General features: G+C 39.4%; 1 pseudogene across 1 annotated transcript in view; it reads right to left on the minus strand.

Annotated features, from left to right (window-relative positions):
• Positions 1-23,747, minus strand: part of LOC308347052 (pregnancy zone protein-like) — a 63,248-nt pseudogene that overhangs the window by 14,109 nt on the left and 25,392 nt on the right. Inside the window, exons 13-26 of the transcript in view lie at positions 21,074-21,238; positions 20,386-20,473; positions 8,518-8,665; positions 7,677-7,905; positions 6,450-6,580; positions 5,947-6,067; positions 5,403-5,454; positions 4,218-4,287; positions 3,562-3,738; positions 3,200-3,287; positions 2,007-2,190; positions 1,624-1,698; positions 1,023-1,203; positions 13-235 (exon numbers count right to left, since the gene is read on the minus strand). The product of the transcript in view is annotated as a pregnancy zone protein-like (transcript). The remainder of the gene's footprint in view (positions 1-12; positions 236-1,022; positions 1,204-1,623; positions 1,699-2,006; positions 2,191-3,199; positions 3,288-3,561; positions 3,739-4,217; positions 4,288-5,402; positions 5,455-5,946; positions 6,068-6,449; positions 6,581-7,676; positions 7,906-8,517; positions 8,666-20,385; positions 20,474-21,073; positions 21,239-23,747) is intronic.

Below are 23,747 nucleotides of genomic sequence, written 5' to 3' on the forward strand. Positions count from 1 at the left end.
GGAACCACAGACCTGGGTGGAGGAGAAGGCCCCGTGGGAATTTTTTGCTTTGTGATCCACTTCATGACATGTGAGGTGGAAGTCAGCTCCTCTGAGGTCGGGGCGGGCTGGGCCGTGAGGTTAGTTAGGAGCACATAGGACATCATCTCCACCTCAGCTGAGGGAGCTAGGGGTTCGTAAAAATGCCTCACTGGTGCCCTGAGTTTCTGAGGTCACGCCCAATGGACTGAGTTGTCTTAAGGGTGAGAAAAATGAGAGAATCCTGGTAACTAGTAGATGATACGTGAACACATACATATTTGTATCATATGGAGCTGAAGAGAGTATAGAGAAGAAGTAATAAGCCCTGCAAATTCACTAACTCCCATCTCCATGCTAAAGTTGGTTTAGTCCTGTGGGGAGAAGTTGAAGTTTATTGTTGGAGGAGGAAGCATAGAGCATCCTTATCAGTCTCTCAAGTGTTTTAATTGAGTCAGAGGAAGAGAAAAGTGACAGAGAGAGTTCTCTTATTCCTTGAGGTATTTCCTGGAAACTAAAAGATAAACTGGAATATAAAACCCACCTATTGATCTCAGAGGACTTTTGTGATAATCTCTGGCAAATAGAGATAAAAACATTTGGAAAATGCTATTACACTTCCTTTAATATGGTTTTCGGTTGTGCCTCTTTTCATCCAAGTGGGGAGACAGATATCATGTGAAATATGTATAAATTAAATCAGAGTGAGCATGGGGGGAGGGGCAGAGGGAGACTCTCAAGCAGACTTCCTGCTGAGCGGGGTGCCTGCCATGGGGCTCAATTTCACAAACCTGAGCTGAAATCAAGAGTTGGAGGCTTAACTGACTGAGCCACTCAGGCACCGAAGGAGACATTTTTATAAGAGGTGCTCTGATTTCACAATATACGAGTTGGCTAAGGAATTCCAGATGGGAGCTGGTTACTTTCATTTGGGATATAGCTCTTCTCTTTTCGTAGTATCAGTGTAAGCAAAAGGGGAAATTTTTTTTACCATTTGCTCTCACCTTCTTTCGTGGCTTCCTCATCAAGAGAGTTCAGTATTTCTCTCTTTTTCTCTTGGTTTCCCACTAGGGCAAAAGCGTAGGCCAACAATGCCTTGGTGTAGCTGTGGCTCCCAAGTGTCTTCTCCTTTGCTGTGTTCCAGGCAGTCTCCAGGCAGAACAGGGCATTGTGAATAACAGGGTGCTGCAAAGACAAAGAGGTAAGGATGTCAAATTAGGGTAAGTAGAGGATGGAGACAACCCTGACTTGGATATTGCTCGATAGATGCCATTTGTGGTTGCCAGTCAGCCAGCCAGGTAGACAGCCAGATATCCACGAGACTGAAATGGAAAAGATATATCAAATCTCTTAGTTTTATAGTTAAGTCTTAAAAGAATAAGTCTAGCAAGCCTGTGGTTTTCAGATTAGTTTTGGTATAGAGTCCAAGGGCATGGCTAGGCAAGCATAAGTTCCCTTCAGTGGATTCACTGAAGAGCTCATCTAGCTGAGAAATGCCTCAGCATTGAGCAAAAGGAAAGTGGAGTCTTGGCTTCTAGTAGGGGATGGTCCAGACATAAGGCTCGTAGTTTCCATGGTAGGAAATGGGATTGAGGTGAACCTTACAGTGACCGGAAGAGGAAATTCCAGAAGAGCGATAGTAATGTAGGCAGAGAGGGTCACTTCACCTTCTTCTCCTCCCTGTGGAGAGGGGGCAGATTTTTATTAATTCTACTCTCAAATTTTAGTATATTCTCTACTGCTGTTTCATAGAGACGCTTCTCAGGATCTGTCTCTATCAAGCAAAATAGCATCTGCATGCAAAGCACTGTTTCTTTGTCCTCTAGAATTTTCAGGTTTAATATTCCTTCCCTGATGCCCTCTCACACTGCTGGACTTCATCTTCACAACGTCTCTGTGCCTTTCTTCTCCCCTCACCTTTTGACCTTTGGAGGAATGTTAGTTTTGATATATCACGAGGCTCAGGATAAGTACTCAGAGCACCTCACCTTAATGGCATTGTTGAGCAGAGACCCGGAACTCCTGAAACAGCCATTGCCCTTCTGCCTTTGGGAGAGCCAGACGAGGGCTTGGGTGATGCATCCTTCCTCGATTAAGATGTAGGTTCGAGCCTGGGCAAAAGTCTTCAGTACAAAGGCAGTGATCCCGAAGGGTGGGGAAGAGTGGGGTGGTCTTTTCCATGTAGCACCCTAATACTCTGTTTCCCACACATAGACTCCATCTCTCCCCAGTGCACCCTCATGAGAGTCAGTGAGCTATCACTAAGAGTTTGGAGACTTTTTCTGTGAAGCTGGCAGCTTCCACATTCTTTTTGCTTAGCTACAACATTAGCTACATGTTGGTAAATCATTACCAACCGGTCCCTGCTTCCTAAAGCATTTCTGTGTCACTTTAGAGATTCAGGTGTCTCCTAGTGTTCTTGGGTAGTTATGATATTTGCTCTCACACTTCTGGGCTTTCTGTATTTATTTCTTTTTCACAAACTTCTTATCTTCTCTTCTTCAGCTAATGCTCTAATAAACTAACTACTTTGAAAGTCTTGCTTCAGTAAATATTTCCCTCCACATCACCCAGTCCCTCCACCACTTTCTGGGTCATTGATTTCCACTTGTTTTCCTGTGTGGTCAGACTTATTCAAGACAGATAGATACATAGAGAGGTAGATCAGCAGATGGACAGACAGGTACATAGATGGGATGGATGGATGGACAGACAGTTGGGTGGAGAGACAGAAGACAGATGGATAAACAGAGAGAGAGAGAGACAGACACACACAGAGTCATCTAGCAGAAGGTAGTAAAGTACACTCAGTTTTTCTAACCTGTTTCTAGCATCTCTCAGTGCTGAGAAAAAACTTAAGAAGGAAAATCACAAACTTACAATGGTCCCTTAGCAACATGAGAAAGAAAAGATGCTTGGTGTATTAGATATAAAAAGAATCAACTTCCAAGTGTTCTCAGTTCTGCCACTTATTAGTTGTTTATACCAGAGACATTTACTTATCCATGCTGAATGCCATTTCCTCCTTTGTAAAAAGAAGTGAATAGCACATAAGTGAATAACACAGGATTGTGTTAAGAATTAAATAGGCTAATATATGTACATGTAATATATGTACATGTAATATATGTACATGCTGTGAACTCATAGTTGAAAGTCAGAATAGATTTTCTTTTCTTACCAAGTGTCACCGTGGTTCCTGCCATATTGTTCCCCAAAGGTGATATAGGAACCATCTTGGTGTTTGTAGTTCAGCTGTCTCTGGTAGCCTGGAACGGAAGGTTCAAGAAGCGCAAGAAGTGTTATAGAAAGGCGGGCCACCCATAAGTGCAGGCTGATGCATCCAGAAGCCACAGGCATTGTACGGTCTCCTATCTGACATGGTTTTAGGAACATTATGGATATGCCGTAATACAACATCTTATTATATGGTGGGAAAATTGTCATTCCCACAAAGTCACCATCAATAGCTTAATATCTGGTAATATAATTCAAGTTTAATCGAGAAAAGTCTCAGACTAACAAAGCAAACTTTTGTCTCACTACTGATAAGATAGCCAGGCACCTTGGACTTGATCTCTGGAGTCAACTGTTGGGTTTCATTCAGATAGTTCAAGATATAGATGTTAGGAGCAAACAGGACCATGTTTTATTCTCCACAGCCACAGGACATCTGGAGGAGATTCTGTATATTTTGCATAGCAGAACCTAATATGTCACCTAGAGAATGTGAAAGATTAGATATCAGAGTAATTTCAGCTCTTAAGTAGACCAACATTATTAAAGACAAATTATTTTCATATTTAGAGTCATAGACGCCATCATTTAGGCAAGAGGAAATTTATATTTAGAGAGTAAGACTTCCAGAATCCTGATAGAAATAGATGCTATTAATAAGTTGCAATTTAAACACAAATATTGGGGCGCCTGGGTGGCTCAGTCAGTTGAGTGTCTGACTCTAGGTTTCAGCTCAGGTCATGGTCCACGGTTGTGAGCCACGCATCAGGCTCCATGCTCGGTGGGGAGTCTGGTTGAAGATTCTCTCCCTCTGCCCCTCCCCCATTCTCTCTCTCTTTGTCTCAAATAAATAAATGAATAAATCTTAAAACCCCCCACAAATATATAAATATAGGTGTATAGATTCAGATTTATGATGGCTGCTCTTTTGTCCCAAGTTTCCCGGGTGCAAGATGACTCACCCAAAACTGAGAAAGAGGTTCTGGCAGATTCTTTGACCACCTTTGGATAACTGCTCAGATATTTCGGTACCTTTGGAAACAGATAACCCATACCAAAGTGCGACATCTCTTATAGCAATACAATGTGGTGTTTTGGAGGGGGGTTTCAGAGCCACACTTACTACCTCTGTACCTTGGATACATTACTTAACCTCTTTATATATAGTCTAACTTGCTCATGTGATGATTCAGTGGAAGAATGCATATAAAACATGTGTGCATTAGAACAGCCCATGCAACACATGATGTTTCCATACAGGTGAGCAGAGTTATTATTGTAGTTATTATTATATTTATCCATATTATTGTGTCTCCTTTAGGAACACTAAGTCTGAAGAATAAGAACTTTGGCTTAAGATGAGATCACCTTTAATTTTCCAGCGCTTCTTGGCACAGAATGACTTCCAGAGTCCTTTCCCCTTTCATTTTACTATGTTCTGGGTAGCTGTGCATGGTGGTTCTTTCTAAAAGAAGGCGTGGGAGCTGATAGGGCATATAGTTCTTTGATCTGATTGTCTAATCCTCTGATTTTATTGTTCTCTGATTTTTATATTTTAAATTGGTCCTTATCAAAAACAAGAACAGTGTCATATACACTACAGACATAAAACTAATACTAATGTGGCAATGTAATTTAAAAGCTACAGCTGTTTCTTAATGAAATGATAAATCTCTAATGTAAAGTGTTGTTGTTGTTTTTTTTTTTTTTTTTGGCCATGGAACATTTTTTCAGTAAGAAGATTACAAAATGCCATATGTTTCATCATTAAATATTTTGGAGAATATCACTGTCATTCAACCTTATTATGACTTTGCTGTCTTTCTACCTAGACTATGACCCTCTGAGCTACTATATCCTTATTGGTTCATGAGCAGTCCCTGGGCTATGGAGATAACGGCTAAATGTGAACTCAGCAAGCCCTAGTGTTGGTCTTGTCCACACCCCTAGGCCATAATAACCCCCTCTCGTGGGCTCAGTGTCCTCTTCTGTAAAATGCATATAAAGAAATACTTATTGCTATGTCAAATTTAAGGAAATATTCTAAAGATAAGGGGGAGATAACATGTATGGATGTGCATTGTAACTTGACATACATATCCCTGGGAAACATTATTCTCACTATGATTATGAAGATGGACTCTTACCTGAAGTGCAGGCCATAGAGTTGAAAGTCTTTTCTTGTTCAATACCTTCAGGCTCAAGTGAAAAAAAAAAAAAAAAAGGAGAAAAGGGATAAACGTCCAGGTTTTTGAAGGATAACCGCAGGTTCATTGCTTTGAAGGGTGGGGTTTACACTAAACAATCTTAACACCCTACTTATGATCAAATTACTATAAATCCATTAAACTCTGAAGAACCATGGAGACCAGCAGAAGAGAAAATGAGGGATAATAAGGAAAGATAATCAGAGGTAAAAAGTGTAAGAAATAAATGAATCTTAGAAGGGATGGAGAGGTCAGGAAAAGGGACTAGGTCTGAAATAATTCGTGAGAAAGAGTATTTATGATAAGTTAGCTAAAAAAGTTTACTATAACACTTTTAAGGCAGGAAATTCCATTAATCTTATCAGGTGGATTGTGTGTGTACGGTGTTAATTATTCTTTGTTAGTCCAAGATGGTCATGCTGTTTCTCACTGTTTTTATTGTTACAGTCTCAGAAAAGTATTGAAGTGGTTCAGACTGACTTACCTCCACCAATAGGGTCTTGACGACCGTGTCTTTTCTCTCGACTTCAGGGACCTCAGCAATCTCATTTCCACAGAGCTCTGGGGACTGCACTGCCTCTGCATTCACTGAGAAATTCACATTCCTTAAAACAAAGAATGTAGAAAAAAAATGAGCATCCATCTTGATAGCAGTCCGAGCCATCCCTAACAGCTAAAAATGACTTTTGCTCTGTAATCATCTTGAAGGGCTGCTCTTTAAACTTACTACCAGCTGGAATAGGAAATAAAGCTGAAAAAAACTCAAGGCTAAGGGACACTGAGTGTTCCCGTGCCCAAGTACAGTGCTTGTGGGGCCCAGGTGCAGTGGGAGTACTGGGAGGAAAACACTGTGGGTAGAAATCAAAAGAAGAAAAGACCTAACCTTATGGAATTATGTTTGTGGGAAACAAAAAAGCGAATGTGATGTCAGTAGTGTTCAGATATCCACCACCCTTGTCCACTGGAGAACCTTTGGGGGAAGGTCACTTACCCAGAGTTTTAGGAGTCATCATCCAAGACAGGGTTTGCCGCTCATTTGCACAGATGTGATAGGATTCTTCTTGCTTCTCATTTTGGGATTATAGGAAGGTTGGAGAAGTTTTCAGTCCCACACTGACCTATCATTTGCAAGGGAGGTAGAGGGAGAGAAATTACCAGAATATGTACAGAGAGACAATGAATGTGCAGAATTGAGGCCACAAACGAGATGCTGCACTAAATTGGGATTTGTACAAAATGATGTCATGTAAACTCATGCATGCTTTGAGAAGTGTGAGGATGGCAATTATGCAAATCAAGGATGATTACTTACTAGGAGGATCTGGCCTTTGCATTAGAGTAGACTGGAGAATTCTGCAGATGATGCAGTGGGCAGGAGGGAAAAGCACAAATGGTATATTGCCCTTGGGAGCATGACCTACTGGTTTCTGCTTGTTGGTTCCTACCTCTCGTGTAGATTTTTTTCCCTGACTTCCTTCTTTCTTACCTTTTCCCACTTCCTACAACAGTTATCACATGTCTATTATGTGCAAGGCACAGCAAATTATGAAGAGTAAGTAAGAAGTTCCTGACCATGAAGATATTGTGTTATGAAGGGGATAATCTATATACAAAACTGTGACAAAATTTACAAGGAAATATGTGCTGTAAGAGAAGTTACAAGCATATTGTGGGAGTTTAGAGATGGGAGACCTTGAAGAATGACCCTCATGGAATTAAGAACACTGAGTTTTGTGTCAGCATCAAGGATATTCCTGGCAAAAAGCCTATCCTACAGTAAAGGATGCTGTAAGATTCAGGAAAATTTTTCAAAAATGCATGTGAAGGGGCACCTGGGTGGCTCAGTCGTTAAGCGTCTGCCTTTGATTCAGGTCATGGTTCCAGGGTCCTGGGATTGGGCTCCACATTGGACTCCCTCTTCAGCGGGAAGCCTGCTTCTCCCTCTCCCACTGCCCCTGCTTGTGTTCCCTCTCTCGCTGTGTCTCTCTCTGTCAAATAAATAAATAAAATCTTTTTAAAAAAATGCATGTGGTTTGGAGATCCATAATTTCAACCTGTAGGTCAAATGTCTTGTGTTATCTTTCTGATCATGTCCTGCTTGCTTAGCACAGACAGTGCTAGTGCATAATTCCCAGAATTATCTACAGTCTTGGGAACAGAATCAGGAGCTGAGGGAAAGAAGTCTTTGATTCTCTTCACCCTCATTTTTCTTACCCGGATACATTTGGGAAGGTAGTTGAGGACAGTGGCCTTGGGTGTGAAGGCCTCTCCGCGGATCACAGAGTAGGGCATTCAGAGCTCCCCAAAGAAGGGCTGGAAGACTCGGAGGGAGGCAGGAAGAGAGAGACCAAGTCCGGTGTCACTGGACAGACAGAGAGCCCCTGCCTTCCACTCTGTGATGGTATCAGGGACTGTTACTCCCACTTTGGCCACCCCTGATGAGCTGGGGGAAGACAGAGATGTGAAGAACAGAAAGTGAACAGGTGAAACATCTCTTCTCAAGTGAGAACCAATATGTGCACATGTGCCCACTAGGTAATGTATTGGCAAACTGAGTTGGGAAAATAAAAGGTACTAAATGCTGCCTCTTTCCCTTATCAACATGTCTGTACCTTAAAGAAAAATATTTGAATGTGATTCAGTTTGGTTCTTAAACTTCCCTCACTGTTGTATAATCTCATAAACCAGCATACTTAAGAATCATGATCCAACAAGCAGACCATTACATTTATATAGCTTGGTGTGTTTATGTGGATGCTCTAATCTTGTTTATGGACGTCTCCCCCAAAGGCATTAGGCAATCTAGCATTTGGATACTTTTAGTACCCATATCTGTTTTCGGGCAGTCTCAGGAATAATTCTTTCAGAATTGCTCATCTCTGAGACAATTTTACTAATGAACCCAAATAAAAGCATTTTTTTAGGCCCACCTGAAAGGATGAAACATTAAGACGATTATTTAGAACTTTTCAGAAAGATTATTCTTAGATTTGAAAATGTGGAAGGACCCACATTCCTTCATCCACAGCAAATGGAGGAGAATGAAGGTAATTACCCCACCACCACCACCAAATCCCAGATCCAGGTCTCAGGGAAATGAACCCGTACTGTTTCAGAGATTGCCTCTGGACTTTGCATATTATTTGCGGACATGATATTATATGAGTGAAACTGAGGAATATATGGACCTGCTGCTAAACCTGCTATAAAAATAAGGGAAAATTATAATCTAGTTGAAGAAAAAGCATCCATTCATTTCATGGTGCCAGTGTGAGATTTAGAAGAGCAAATTTTTTTTATAGTGATTCTGTTTATTGAAACTGTAATTCAAATGCAAACTTCCATTTTATATACTCTTGCATTAAAATGAATAAATTACTTGCTGTTAGTGAAAAAAAATAACCTCACAATGCTGTTTGCTTTGTTTCTATGAATATGTGTGTCAACTAACAGAGGGGAGGAATCAGATCTATTTTTCTCTTCTCTTTTTTTTAAATTTATTTTTATTTTTTTCTCTTCTCTTTTTTAAAAATTATTTTTATTAACATATAAAGTATTATTTGTCCCAGGGGTACAGGTCTGTGAATCATCAGGCTTACACATTTCACGGCACTCACCATAGCACATTACCCCCCCCCCCAACATGTCCATAACCCAACCACCCTCTCCCTAGCCCCCCCACCCCTTAGCAACCCTCAGTTTGTTTATGAGATTAAGTCTCTTATGGTTTGTCTCCCTCCCGATCCCATCTTGTTTCATTTTTTCCTCCCTACCCCCCACACCCCCGGCCTTGACTCTCAAATTCCTCATATCAGAGAGATCGTATGATAATTGTCTTTCTCTGATTGACTTATTTCAGAAGAGCAAATTTTTAGTATTCCCGCTCAGATTGTCTCCTAAGAGTTGTAGAACTTTGGAAATAACTTGTTGAGCCCTTATTCTTTGAGCAGAGAGGAGTCTTTGTTGAAGGTAGAAATGCCATGTTTCCTGGAGCTACCATAATTCTATATTGAGTGGAGACTCAGTGGATAACAGGATAATAGGAAAAGATAACTTGGAGATGCATTTATGGTTTGTGGGAGAAATAGTGACTTCTCAAGTTCACAGAGTATTGTTTCCTCTATGAAAAGGATTGAGCAGAAAATGCCAAACTCTCTTTAGGCAACATATGTCAGTTGTTTGGATTACCAATGGGATGAACAGAATTTAATAATATCAACTCTTTGCACTATATTGAAGCTTGGAAACTCATTGTTCTCTTGATAACAAGGCTAACATTGTTCTCTTAATAACAAGGCTATTAGATTTTATTCTCTTTATTTCTTGGGGAGGAGAAATTAAACATTCAAGATGCCAAAGAGACATTTCCATTTGGTATAGCTCTATGATGGAGACAGAAATTATTTACAAAGTGAGAGAGTAGAGAACTAAACATGAAGCCTTCCCGGTTCTTTTTTGTTAGAAATCATGCTTAGTTGAATTTGAGTGAGGCTCTCCATCCAAGTACTCCATCTGATATTTCAGAATTGCCTTTGTGAAAGAATATTTATAAGGAAAAACATTACCAGACATTTCTCCTCAATATCTCTCAACTGTAAAAAGCATCAATAGTAATTTCTTTAAATAAATATCATACATCTTCTTTCCCTCATGTTCTTCTAAGTGGTAGCCATCTCTATATCTGCCTTTGGTTTCTCACTGATGTTGCTCTATTATCTCTGTCTTTACTGTTAGGTTGAATATGGAAACAGATTATTAGTATTCAAGTTTATCTAAGTGGATGGTGCATCTAAATAAACTATTTTCTCTTTCCTGCTCCAGATGTCAAAGTCCTTTCAACTTCTCTAGCTATTGCAGTTAACGAAGAATGGCTTAATGTGTTATTTTAACTCCATTTATTGGATGAAGACTGTATTTTCCTTATTGTCTCATTCTCAAGGTCAACTTAACTCTCTACTGATCCTTCCACAGTGTTTACATTAAAATTTTATTCTTCTTTTATGTCACAACACATAAACTCTACTGAAATGCCTTTAGATTAATTTCCCAAAACAAAATATTATTATTATTATTATTATCATCATTATTATTTTGCTTCCTTTTCCCATCTGATTTCATCAAAATGTCTTGATCCCTGGACACATTCTCTTATATTTTATTTCACAGCTGATCACAAAATACTTTCTCCTGGACATTCTGTTCATGGCTGTTAAAGGGCCACTCAGTCTAGCTTTGTTTTTTGTTTTTGTTTTTATTTTTTTTTAAATTTTTTTATTTTAATAAACATATAATGTATTTTTATCCCCAGGGGTACAGGTCTGTGAATCGTCAGGTTTACACATTTCACAGCACTCATCATAGCCCATACCCTCCCCAATGTCCATTTCCCCACCACCCTCTCCCGTCCCCCCTCCCCCCTGAAACCCTCAGTCTGTTTCTTGAGATTGAGTCTTTTATGGTTTGTCTCCCTCCCAATCCCATCTTTTCATTTTTTCTTTTCCTACCTCCCCCTAACCCCCCCCGCCTTGCATCTCCACTTCCTCATATCAAAGAGATCATATGATAGTTGTCTTTCTCCAATTGACTTATTTCGCTAAGCATGATACCCTCTAGTTCCATCCACGTCGTCGCAAATGGCAAGATTTCATGTCTTTTGATGGCTGCATAGTATTCCATTGTGTATATATACCACCTCTTCTTTATCCATTCATCTGTTGATGGACATCTAGGCTCTTTCCACAGTTTGGCTATTGTGGACATTGCTGCTATAAACATTCGGGTGCACGTGCCCCTTCGGAGCACCACGTTTGTATCTTTAGGATATATACCCAGGAGTGCAATTGCTGGGTCGTAGGGTAGCTCTATTTTCAGTTTTTTGAGGAACCTCCACACTGTTTTCCAGAGTGGTTGCACCAGCTTGCATTCCCACCAGCAGGGTAGGAGGGTTCCCCTCTCTCCGCATCCTCACCAGCATCTGTCATTTCTTGACTTGTTAATTTTAGCCATTCTGACTGGTGTGAGGTGGTATCTCATTGTGGTTTTGATTTGTATTTCCCTGATGCCGAGTGATGTGGAGCATTTTTTCATGTGTCTGTTGGCCATCTGGATGTCTTCTTTGCAGAAATGTCTGTTCATGTCCTCTGCCCATTTCTTGACTGGATTATTTGTTCTTTGGGTATTGAGTTTGATAAGCTCTTTATAGGTTTTGGATACGAGCCCTTTATCTGATATGTCGTTTGCAAAAATCTTCTCCCATTCTGTCAGTTGTCTTTTGGTTTTGTTAACTGTTTCCTTTGCTGTGCAAAAGCTTTTGATCTTGATGAAATCCCAATAGTTCATTTTTGCCCTTGCTTCTGTTGCCTTTGGCGATGTTCCTAGGAAGAAGTTGCTGCGGTTGAGGTCAAAGAGGTTGCTGCCTGCATTGTCCTCAAGGATTTTGATAGATTCCTTTCGCACATTGAGGTCCTTCATCCATTTTGAGTCTATTTTCGTGTGTGGTGTAAGGAAATAGTCCAATTTCATTTTTCTGCATGTGGCTGTCCAATTTTCCCAGCACCATTTGTTGAAGAGGCTGTCTTTTTTCCATTGGATATTCTTTCCTGCTTTGTCGAAGATTAGTTGACCGTAGAGTTGAGGGTCTATTTCTGGGCTCTCTATTCTGTTCCATTGGTCTATATGTCTGTTTTTGTGCCAGTACCATACTGTCTTGATGATGACAGCTTTGTAATAGAGCTTGAAGACTGGAATTGTGATACCACCGACTTTGGCTTTCTTTTTCAATATTCCTTTGGCTATTCGAGGTCTTTTCTGGTTCCATATAAATTTTAGGATTATTTGTTCTATTTCTTTAAAAAAAAATGGATGGGATTTTGATAGGGATTGCATTAAATGTGTAGATTGCTTTAGGTAGAATAGACATTTTCACAATATTTGTTCTTCTAATCCATGAGCATGGAATATTTTTCCATTTCTTTGGGTCTTCCTCAATTTCTTTCATGAGTATTTTATAGTTTTCTGAGTATAGATTCTTTGCCTCTTTGGTTAGATTTATTCCTAGGTATCTTATGGTTTTGGGTACGATTGTAAATGGGACTGACTCCTCAATTTCTCTTTCTTCTGTCTTGTTGTTAGTGTAAAGAAATGCGACTGATTTCTGTGCATTGACTTTATATCCTGACACTTTACTGAATTCCTGTATAAGTTCTAGCAGTTTTGGAGTGGAGCCTTTTGGGTTTTCCCCATATAGTATCATATCATCTGCAAAGAGTGATAGTTTGACTTCTTCTTTGCCGATTTGGATGCCTTTAATTTCTTTTTGTTGTCTGATTGCTGAGGCTAGGACTTCTAGTACTATATTGAACAGCAGTGGTGATAACGGACATCCCTGCCATGTTCCTGACCTTAGCGGAAAAGCTTTCAGTTTTTCTCCATTGAGAATGATATTTGCGGTGGGTTTTTCATAGATGGCTTTGATAATATTGAGATATGTGCCCTCTATCCCTACACTTTGAAGAGTTTTAATCAGGAAGGGATGCTGCACTTTGTCAAATGCTTTTTCAGCATCTATTGAGAGTATCATATGGTTCTTACTCTTTCTTTTATTAATGTATTGTATCACATTGATGGATTTGTGGATGTTGAACCAACCTTGCAGCCCTGGAATAAATCCCACTTGGTCGTGGTGAATAATCCTTTTAATGTACTGTTGGATCCTATTAGCCAGTATTTTGGTGAGAATTTTTGCATCTGTGTTCATCAAGAATATTGGTCTGTAATTCTCTTTTTTGGTCGGATCCTTGTCTGGTTTTGGGATCAAGGTGATGCTGGCCTCATAGAATGAGTTTGGAAGTTTTCCTTCCCTTTCTATTTTTTGGAACAGTTTCAGGAGAATAGGAATTAATTCTTCTTTAAATGTTTGGTAGAATTCCCCTGGGAAGCCGTCTGTTCCTGGACTTTTGTTTGTTTGGAGATTTTTGATGACTGTTTCAATCTCCTTACTGGTTATGGGTCTGTTCAGGTTATCTATTTCTTCCTGGTTCAGTTGTGGTAGTTTATACATCTCTAGAAATGTATCCATTTCTTCCAGATTGTCAAATTTGTTGCCATAGAGTTGCTCGTAGTATGTTCTTATAATTGTTTGTATTTCTTTGGTGTTGGTTGTGATGTCTCCTCTCTCATTCATGATTTTATTTATTTGCGTCCTTTCTCTTTTCTTTTTGCTAAGTCTGGCCAGGGGCTTATCAATCTTATTAATTCTTTCAAAGAACCAGCTCCTAGTTTTGTTGATTTGTTCTATTGTTTTTTTAGTTTCTATTTCATTGATTTCTGCTCTGATCTTTATGATTTCTCTTCTCCTGCTGGGTTTAGGCTTTCTTTGTTGTTCTCTCTCCAGCTCCTTTAGGTGTAGGGTTAGGTTGTGTATTTGAGACCTTTCTTGTTTCTTGAGAAAGGCTTGCACCGCTATATATTTTCCTCTCAGGACTGCCTTTGTTGTGTCCCACAGATTTTGAACTGTTGTGTTTTCATTATCATTTGTTTCCATGAATTTTTTCAATTCTTCTTTAATTTCCTGGTTGACCCATTCATTTTTTAGAAGGATGCTGTTTAGTCTCCATGTATTTGCGTTCTTTCCAAATTTCCTCTTGTGATTGAGTTCGAGCTTCAGAGCATTGTGGTCTGAAAATATGCAGGGAATGATCTCGATCTTTTGGTACCGATTGAGACCTGATTTATGACCCAGGATGTGGTCTATTCTGGAGAATGTTCCATGTGCACTAGAGAAGAATGTATATTCTGTTGCTTTGGGATGGAATGTTCTGAATATATCTGTGATGTCCATCTGGTCCAGTGTGTCATTTAAGGCCTTTATTTCCTTGTTGATCTTTTGCTTAGATGATCTGTCCATTTCAGCGAGGGGAGTGTTAAAGTCCCCTGCTATTATTGTATTACTGTCGATGTATTTCTTTGATTTTGTTATTAATTGGTTTATATAGTTGGCTGCTCCCATGTTAGGGGCATAGATATTTAAGATTGTTAGATCTTCTTGTTGGACAGACCCTTTGAGTATGATATAGTGTCCTTCCTCATCTCTTATTATAGTCTTTGGCTTAAAATCTAATTGATCTGATATAAGGATTGCCACCCCAGCTTTCTTCTGATGTCCATTAGCATGGTACATTGTTTTCCACCCCCTCACTTTAAATCTGGAGGTGTCTTCGGGTCTAAAATGAGCTTCTTGTAGGCAGCATATTGATGGGTTTTGTTTTTTTATCCATTCTGATACCCTGTGTCTTTTGATTGGGGCATTTAGCCCATTAACATTCAGGGTAACTATTGAGAGATATGAATTTAGTGCCATTGTATTGCCTGTAAGGTGACTGTTACTGTATATTGTCTCTGTTTCTTTCTGATCTACTACTTTGAGGCTCTCTCTTTGCTTAGAGGACCCCTTTCAATATTTCCTGTAGAGCTGGTTTGGTGTTTGCAAATTCTTTCAGCTTTTGTTTGTCCTGGAAGCTCTTTATCTCTCCTTCTATTTTCAATGATAGCCTAGCTGGATATAGTATTCTTGGCTGCATGTTTTTCTCATTTAGTGCTCTGAATATATCATGCCAGTTCTTTCTGGCCTGCCAGGTCTCTGTGGATAGGTCTGCTGCCAATCTAATGTTTTTACCCTTGTATGTTACAGACTTCTTTTCCCGGGCTGCTTTCAGGATTTTCTCTTTGTCGCTAAGACTTGTAAATTTTACTATCAGGTGACGAGGTGTGGACCTATTTTTATTGATTTTGAGGGGAGTTCTTAGCATTTCCTGGATTTTGATGTTTGTTCCCTTTGCCATATTAGGGAAATTCTCTCCAATAATTGTCTCCAATATACCTTCTGCTCCCCCCTCTCTTTCTTCTTCTTCTGGAATCCCAATTATTCTAATGTTGTGTTGTCTTATGGTGTCACTTATCTCTCGAATTCTCTCCTCGTGGTCCAGTATTTGTTTGTCTCTCTTTTGCTCAGCTTCTTTATTCTCTATCATTTGGTCTTCTATGTCACTAATTCTTTCTTCTGCCTCATTTATCCTGGCAGTGAGAGCTTCCATTTTTGATTGCACCTCATGAATAGCTTTTTTGATTTCAACTTGGTTAGATTTTAGTTCTTTTATTTCTCCAGAAAGGGCTTTTATCTCTCCGGAGAGGGTTTCTCTAATATCTTCTATGCCTTTTTCGAGCCCGGCTAGAACCTTGAGAATTGTCATTCTGAACTCTAGATCTGTCATGTTACCTATGTCCGTATTGATTAGGTCTCCAGCCTTCGGTACGGCCTCTTGTTCTTTTTTTTGAGGTGAGTTTTTCTGCCTTGTCATTTTGTCCAGATAAGATTTGCTTTCTCCTGCTGTGGAATTCCGCTGTTCTTGGTGAGCGAAGTTGGTTTTGGATGGGTTTCTTGTTGATCTTCTGGGGGAGGGGCCTGTTGTAGTGATTCTCAAGTGTCTTTGCCGCAGGCGGAATTGCACCGCCCTTGCCAGGGGCCGGGCTAAGGAATCCGCTCAGGTTTGCTTTCGGGCGCTTTTGTTCCCTGAGCGCTTTCCGTAGAGTTCCAGAGGATGGGAATGAAGATGGCGGCCTCCCAATCTCTCGGCCCGGAGGAGCCGAGAGCTTGGGGTTCCGCTCCTCAGTGCACTCTCAGAGCAAAGCGCCCAACAGCCCCGCCTCCCTGGCTTGTGGTCGCGCCTCAAGGAAAGCAGTCAATTGCTGGCGCTGGAGAAAAGCGCCGGGTCGCTTTTGTCTCCGTGGCCTCCGGCCGCGCTCCGAGCCCACCCGGCCTGCGACCGGCACAAGGTAACCCCAGGCTTAGAGCTCACTCCTCGGCTTTGTCGCTGTAGCCGGCTTCCCCGCTCTAATACCTGTGAGCTCTGCGGCACTCAGACACCCCCAGTCCTTCTGTGACCCCACGGGACCTGGGGTTATGCTGACCCCGCCTGGGTTTCCCCCCAGTTTAGCCTCTGGAGCGATGTCTCCCAGTGGAGCCGACTTTTAAAAGTCCCGATTTTGTGCTCCGTCGCTCCGCCGCTTGCCGGGTGCCGGCCCCTCCCCCCGGGGTCTATCTTCCCGTCGCTTTGGATTCACTTCTCCGCAGGTCCTACCTTTCAGAAAGTGATCGATTTTCTGTTTCTGGAATTGTTGCTCTTCTTCTCTTCGATTTCCCGTTGGATTTGTAGGTGTTCACAATGGTTAGATAAGCTATCTAGCTGATCTCCTGCTACCCGATGTCGTCTCAGCCTGCTACTTCTCCGCCATCTTGACTCCTCCCCTCAGTCTAGCTTTGTAATACTTGTATTCATTTTTGACCTTTGCTACTTTCAAGCAAAAAAGTACGAAAACTCAAAACTTAATTTTCTTCTAAATGTAGTATTTAGGTGATCTTATAAGGAACATATTAGATCATTTTACCCATCCCTTCTGAAACATCTTTCCATCTCACGCAGAGTAAAAAGTTAAGTTCTTACAATGACCTACAAGGCCCTATATAATTTTGCCTCGGTTATTTCATTGATCTCACTCTGCCTTGATTCACTCCATTCTGACCACAATCGTTCCCTTACTTTTAGAATGTTCCAGACAAGCTCTCACCTTAGAGCCTTTGAGAGACAGAATAGTGTAGGGTTTAAAAAACATGGATCTTGGAGTCAGCCAGATTTGAATCCATCCCCACTCCATATTTAAACTGGCTGTGGCATCTTAATGGCTTGAGTTACTTAGTCTTTCCAGGTTCACCTTTTCCATTTGAAAAGTGGTGATAATCATAAAAAAGAAATGGACTGACTCATTTCACTTAGCACTACACTCTCTAGCTCCATCCATGTTGTTGCAAATGGCAAGATTTCATTTTTTAAAATGGATGAATAAAATTCCTAAGGCAGTCAGAAAAAGACAAATACCAGATGATTTCACTCATATGTGGAATTTAAGGAGCAAAACAAACAAGCAAAGGGAAAAAAATAAGAGACAGACAAACCAAGAAACAGACTCTTAACTCTTGAGAAAAAACTAATGGTTACAAGGAAGGCACTAGTGATGAGCACCAGATGATGTATGGAAGTAAAGAAATCACTAAATTCTACACCTGAAACTAATAAAACACTGTATGTTAACTAACTGGAATTAAAATAAAAACTTAAAGAAGTGGAAATGACAAGGCCATGGAAATTTTAGTTAATGCTGTGGTGATAATCACTTTGCAATATATATAAGTGCGTCATAGGATGTCTAGGTGGCTCAGTGGTTAAGTGTTTGACTCTTGGCTTTGGCTCAGGCTGTGATCTCAGGGTCATGAGATTAAGCCCTATGTGGGGCTCTATGTCCAATGGGCAGTCTGCTTGAGATTCTCTCTTCCTCTTCCTCTGCCCCACCCCTCCAAAAAATAAGAGCATTGTATTAAGCATATATATATATATATATATATATATATATATATATATATATATAAAAGATTTTATTTATTTATTTGCCAGACAGAGATCACAAGTAGGCACAGAGGCAGGCAGGGAGGGGGGGAAGCAAGCTGCCTGCTGAGCAGAGAGCCCATTGTGGGGCTCGATCCCAGGACCCTGGGTTCATGACCGGAGCTGAAGGCAGAAGCTTTAACCTGCTGAGCCACCCAGGCACTCCAAAACTTATATATATATTAAACTCATATACTACATGTCAGTCATGTCTCAATAAAGCCATCTACTATCTCCCTCTCATTGGTCTTCCAAAACAGAGAAAGCGCTCCACAGGTATTTTCTATTTTCTATTATTCATGTTGCTTTTTATGACTGAAATACTCTTCTTCCAGATAGTCTCTTATTTTCTTGTCTTCCTTCAAGTCTTTGCTCAGATTTCACTCTCTTGGTAGGATAGTCACTGACCATCTTATTGAAACTTGCAACTCCTCTAGTCTTGATATTCCATTCTTTCTTTTAATTCTTTCCATAGCCTTTATCATCTTTTAATAGACTATATAATATACTTGCTAATTTTGTTTACATTCTTTCTGTGTCCATTAGGACATAACCTTCAAAACCGTGAAGATTCTTGTTCTCAATATTTGTTATATGTCCAGAAAGTAGGTCCCTAAGTGTTCAATGACAATTCATGGAACACATGCATAAATAATAACTCTAATTTTTATGACTTCTTAATTTGTGAAATTTCAGGCCCTAATCATTTTTTATCATTGTCTAACATGATTTTAATCCCATTTTTGGATGAACCATTTCTCTCTCTCTTGAGCTAGGGACATTATTAAAGTTTTATTTTCCATGTATATTGTTCCATGTCATCAAGACCTTTGAGGTTGTATGATGCCTTCTCAAATAGACATGGGAATGGGTTTTATGTTCTTCAAATTATTTTCAAGAACTTTCACAAAATATTCTAGTTTTTGTAGCTCTTTCATTGCATCATATACTTGATTCATTTATATCTTCCTGTTTATCATTCATTATATCTGCCTATTTCAATTCTCAGCTATTTATATCTATATACTTTATAAGTTTCTTTTTTTTGAGTTATATTATATGGTTACAATTCTATCCTTATTAAATTCCAGAAAATTTTCTTCTCCCTCAAACTTCCATGGTTTAAACTCAAACTTCTTTCTTTGTAACTTTCATGATTATTTTCCCTTTCCTTATTCTCCATCATTTATATAACATGTTAGTTACTTGACAAAATCATATTTACCATCACTGAGAAACTCTTTGGAATTTATTTGTGTTATTATTGAGAAAAATAGTCTATGGTCTTTTAAAAGTAAGCTGATAGCATTGTTTTCTTCATTACAGGGCTGGTTTATAGATGCATAATTAACCTTACATGTAGGTTCAATGTCTCAGAACAATTTTTAAGCAGTCAGAATTCTTAATTTGTTCTGGTACGTCATATTTTGTAATTTTTATTGGGTATTTTGAAAGGCCTTGAAGAGCCTTTAGTCAAATTCCTTCAATCCTTGATGAAGGATTTGATGCATAGAGAAGAGACATCACATAAGCACCTAACACATAAAACCTCTGATTCGTAACCAAAACTCAAAAGATGTTAATCTTCAAAAACAGTAGACCTCAAGAATATTTTGGATACAAGGATAGTCAGAATCATGGGAGAAAGGGAGGAAAAAGGATTGGTTAATGGCTGCCAAGTATATATAGACCTGGGGATTGGAACATAAGTTTTAATGGAAAATTCACGGGTGTAGTAAGAGGTTGCTTCATTTGATGTTTTATTTATTTATTTATTGTTTTTTGGGGGTTTTTTTTGGCCTTGGATTAGGAGATTTTTCTGCCATCTTCACACTCTTTCTTTTCACCAGTGAGGCCTTTTCTCCTTCTTTTTTTCCTTCAAAAAGACTTTATTTACTTATTTGAGATATAGAGAGAGCATGAGCAGGTTAAGGGGCAGAGAAAGAAGGAGAAGCAGGCTCCCCGCTGAGCAAGGAGCCTGATGTGGGACTCAATCCCACAACCCTGGGATCATGACCTAAGCTGAAGGCAGATGCTTAAAAGACTGAGCTACCCACGTGCCCTTTTCTCCTCCTTTCTGTTCTTTAAGATACAGAACAGAATGTTTCTTGATTCCATAATTAAAATCATTCTCTCCTTACACTGTAAATTTTTTCCCTTTCTTATCTTATGGTAAAATCTTGTGTTTCATCTGATTTTGTGCCCTAAAGTACCCTAAAGTATCAGAATCAGCTTTAAAACACTCTGGTCAGTTCTGGCTATGCCATTTACCAGCTAAATGATCTCAGCAAGAAACATCTTATCTGAACCTTGATTTCTCTATGTATAAAGTGGTTATACTATCTATCTCATTTTACCTTTTTTTTTTTTTTTTTGCTAAGTAATGTTGTTGGATGTAATACAAAATTGAAAGCAACTTGTTATTTTACCAGCCATCAGCAGTTGCCCTTCTCTTCCTACAGGTGGGTAGATCATTGAACATGGCCATGGTTTTCGGATTTTAGAGTTGGTGAACACCTTTAATCCCATACCTGTAAAAATTGTGACTCAATACATTTATAAACTTGATTAGAATATATGAAATATGTTTTCCTTAGAAATGTCCCTATGTGGGCGCCTGGGTGGCTCAGTTGGTTGAGCACTGCTTTGGGCTCAGGTCATGATCCTGGACTTCCAGAATTGAGTCCCGCATCGGGCTCCCAGCTCCTTTGGGGAGTCTGCTTCTCCCTCTGACCTTCTCCTCTCTCATGCTCTCTCTCACTCATTCTCTCTAAATAAATAAATAAAATCTTAAAAAAAAAAAAAAAGAAATGTCCCTATGTAACCCTAATAGCCTTAATGTTATATTAATTTCATGGAGATACACAAACTCAATAAATATAAATAGAGTGGAAAAATTATAAACTTTATGGCTTATTAAGATTTTTATTACATGTGGCCTTATGCAAATAAACTAAATATAACAAAAATCTTTCAATGAAATGGCAGAGGTTAGGTCTAGCCCTGGCTCTGACTTACCAACTGTTAGGCTAAACAATTTCTAAACTATATATATATAGTGTTATCAACATTAAAACTTTCATAAGCTGATACATTAATAAATAATAAGGACTTTACCTTTAGGAAGCTATACATATCATCTTCATCATAACTTGGTAAGGGAATATAGATGGCTCCTTTATGAAGGATGTAAGGATGGCTACAACTTGTTTGTTCTTCTTCCTGCTAGTCCAGATTTTCAGGGAAATCAGTAATATCCTTCACAGTTAGCAGATTATACACCTGTAACAGTGGAGAGATCAAAGACAGTGCTTGTACCTGTTTTTCTTTTGAAATATCCAGGGAACTGAGAGAAATATGATAATCATCATCAATCCTTTCTTTCTTTCCTTTTATTTTTTAAAAAAAGATTTATTTATTTGAGAGAGAGAGTTTGCAGGAGAGGCAGAGGGGAAGGCAGAGAGAATCCCAAGCAGACTCCATGCTAAGTGCAGAGCCCAACGTGGGGCTGGATCTCACAACCCTGAGATCATGACCTGAGGCAAAATCAAGAGTTGGATGCTTAACTGAGTGTGCCCCCAGGTGACCCCATCACTAATCCTTTCTTGAGTACCTTCAAGTAGTTGGTACGATAGAGAGAAGTTAAAATTTTTGTTTGTTTATTTTTAAGTTTTTTTTTTCTTTGTTATTGTTCTAATGATATAAAACCTACCTGGGAAAATGTTTCCAAGGAATAATAAAACTGAAATTACCAAGGATTAATGAAAATATCACTCTATAGGTAAAACTAGACCAAATATAGGAAGGAGATCTAAATTGTCTCTGTGTTTGGTGAATACTTAATACCCTGACAAATTTAGGTAGAATTATTGCAATCTATTAACCTTCCATTTCTTTATGGGTTTGTTCTTGGATAGAAGAACTACATAGGTACATAAATGAATATATATAATCTATATTCAATAGAACAATGTCTACACAATTGAAAATACAGGTCACTGTTTTTTTTTTTTTTTTGAATAGGGATGACTTAAATGAAAGAACCAAGAATCCATAGAATGGAGCCAAGAGGCCTGGATATTTATTTCCTAAGCTGGAGTAAGACAAGTCCTAATCAAAGGACTTTGAACCTTTGGCTGGATCTCAGAATTGCCATGGATCAATTATGCCCATGTGACTTTTTTCCCCCTTTTGAACAGGAGTGTTCGTATGTCAGTTCCATCATTGTATGCTGGATGCGTGGAGGTAAATAACTTAAGTATACTTTACTTCAAGGTCTTTGTATCTGGAGGAATTGCAGTTGAGGAACTACACCCAAGAAACATCATCTGTACCTGGACCCAATTTAAATGATGAAGTTCAAACTTTGAGCTATTGCTATTGGGAAATGAGACTTCTAGGAATTTGGGAGGAAAGTGAGTGTATTTTACCTGCGAGAGGATCATAAATCATTGGGAGTCAGAGGGCAGACCATGAAGACAGCCTCCAAAATTGCCCCCCAACATCTCTACTTTCTGGTATTCATGCTTTTATGTAGTTTCTCCTATAATGAATAGGATTGAGATCTATAACTAATAAGATTTTGTGGAAGTGATGGTGTATAAATTCCAAGGCCGGGTCATAAAATATATTGCAACTTTAGCTTTTCTCTTGGATCGCTTGTTCTGGAGGAAATCACCTGCCATGTTGTCGGGGCACCCAGGCAGCCCTGTGGAGGAACCAGTGTGGTGAGGAATTAAGGCCTCCTGACAATTATATGAGTAACACATCTCAGAAGTAGACTTCCAACCTTAGTCAAGCCTTCAGATGATTGAAGCACTAGCTAACCTGTTGACATGTGGACTGACATGAGAAATCACAAGCCTCCAAATAAGTCACTTTGGGATTCTTAATCCATAGAAAGTGCATATGATAATAACTGTTTATTGTTTTAAACCACTAAGTTTGGGAAAGATTGCTCTGCATCAGGAGAAAACCAACCATAAACACCCTTCAAACTTCTTTATTTTTTACTTTGTTCTTGAGTAGAAGAACTAAATGGTCACATAAATGAGCATGCATCATCTATATTGAGTGAATGAATATTGGGTGAAAGCAAGTGACTTAAAGATTTTCACAACTTTAAGAACCCAAATCTCCAGTTATGTTCATAACCCTTTCTTACCTCTATAATGTACAAAGCTGTGTAATGCAACTGAAGCAGCTATTTTTTTCTTTCTTTTTTTTAAAAAAGATTTTATTTATTTATTTGTCAGAGAGAGAGAGAGTGAGCACAGGCAGACAGAGTGGCAGAGGGAGAAGCAGGCTCCCTGCGGAGCAAGGAGCCTGATGTGGGACTTGATCCCAGGATGCTGGGATCATGACCTGAGCCGAAGGCAGCCGCTTAACCAACTGAGCCACCCAGGCGTCCCTGAAGCAGCTATTAAATTTATATAATGACATAAAATGGGATAGACATAAAACTATTGAAAAGTAGACTGAATTCCATCAACATAAGGTAAAAAACCACTTAGAACAGGCTACCATAAATACAGAGTATAAAAAAAAAAAAGCCATTCCTTTGGATGCCTGGGTGGCTCTGTTAGTTAAGCATCTGACTCTTGATTTCAGCTCAGGTCATGACTTCAGGGTCGTGAGACTGAGCCCTCTGTGAGGCTCTGTGCGCAGTGTGAAGTCTACTTGAAATTCTCTCTCTGCTCCTCCCCCTGCTCTCTCTGTCTCTCTCTTTCAAATAAATAATCTTTTTAAAAAAGTAAGCTATTCCTCCAAAGAAAGCACCGAGGAAGAAAAT

Source organism: Martes martes, assembly GCF_963455335.1.
Source record: "Martes martes genome assembly, chromosome: 8".
In the NCBI taxonomy this organism is placed as follows: domain Eukaryota; kingdom Metazoa; phylum Chordata; class Mammalia; order Carnivora; family Mustelidae; genus Martes; species Martes martes.